Source organism: Meleagris gallopavo, chromosome 1, assembly GCF_000146605.3.
Source record: "Meleagris gallopavo isolate NT-WF06-2002-E0010 breed Aviagen turkey brand Nicholas breeding stock chromosome 1, Turkey_5.1, whole genome shotgun sequence".
Classification (NCBI taxonomy): domain Eukaryota; kingdom Metazoa; phylum Chordata; class Aves; order Galliformes; family Phasianidae; genus Meleagris; species Meleagris gallopavo.
Genome location: NC_015011.2, coordinates 124,094,685 through 124,095,521, shown reverse-complemented (window position 1 = coordinate 124,095,521; position 837 = coordinate 124,094,685).

Below are 837 nucleotides of genomic sequence, written 5' to 3'. Positions count from 1 at the left end.
AAGTCATGTCTTTTAATTTAGGGCTGAAAATGTTACACATAGTTGCCACAATTATCCCAGACTTATTTCAAAACTAATGTTTATAACATGAAAGATTGGAGGTGTGGGCTTAGACTTCTTCAGGTTAATAAGAGTACTCACTCAACTATCCCATTTCCAGAATGAGTGCATAATTGTGCCATTATCATATAAATGAAAACAGTATCACCACCTAGTAACTGAACTCGGTAATGCAATGAAAATATAATGCCTGTGTCTCATCCATAATTCAATTCTATGAATGTGTACAATATAGCAATGCTTTTCTGCCATGTTCGGGTGAGGAAAAGTTATATGCCCAGGTGATTTGAATTGCTTTTTTCACCATGTTTTTGGCTACTGTAATGCTTGTAATGTTTCTTCTGCTTGGACTGAAATGCCAACAGACAGATATCAAATTCTAATCATTAAACAGTCTCTGGAGATCAAACTGCATAACAATCAGTCCCTCAGTCACCTTCTCAATGAGTTCCAGCAAGAGCTTTAGTTTCTTACATCCTTGAGAAGGACACACACAGGCTAAGTGGAGAAGATGAGAGAAGAATGAGATCTGTGAGTTTCCCTGATTGATTTGTAGACAAAAATAAGATATTACCTTAAGAATTTTCCTTTTTAGTTATTTGAGCGTTCTTAAAAAAGAGAGTTTAGACCTATTCCATTTTAGGAACATGCTTTTGTGTGTCTTGCAGTGGTAATAGGTGATGAACTTTGATATTTATAAAGGACTATTTGAATTATAAGAGTCTATTCTGCAAATGTAAGAAATGCGTAATGTAATGATTTTTTTTTTTTTTTTTT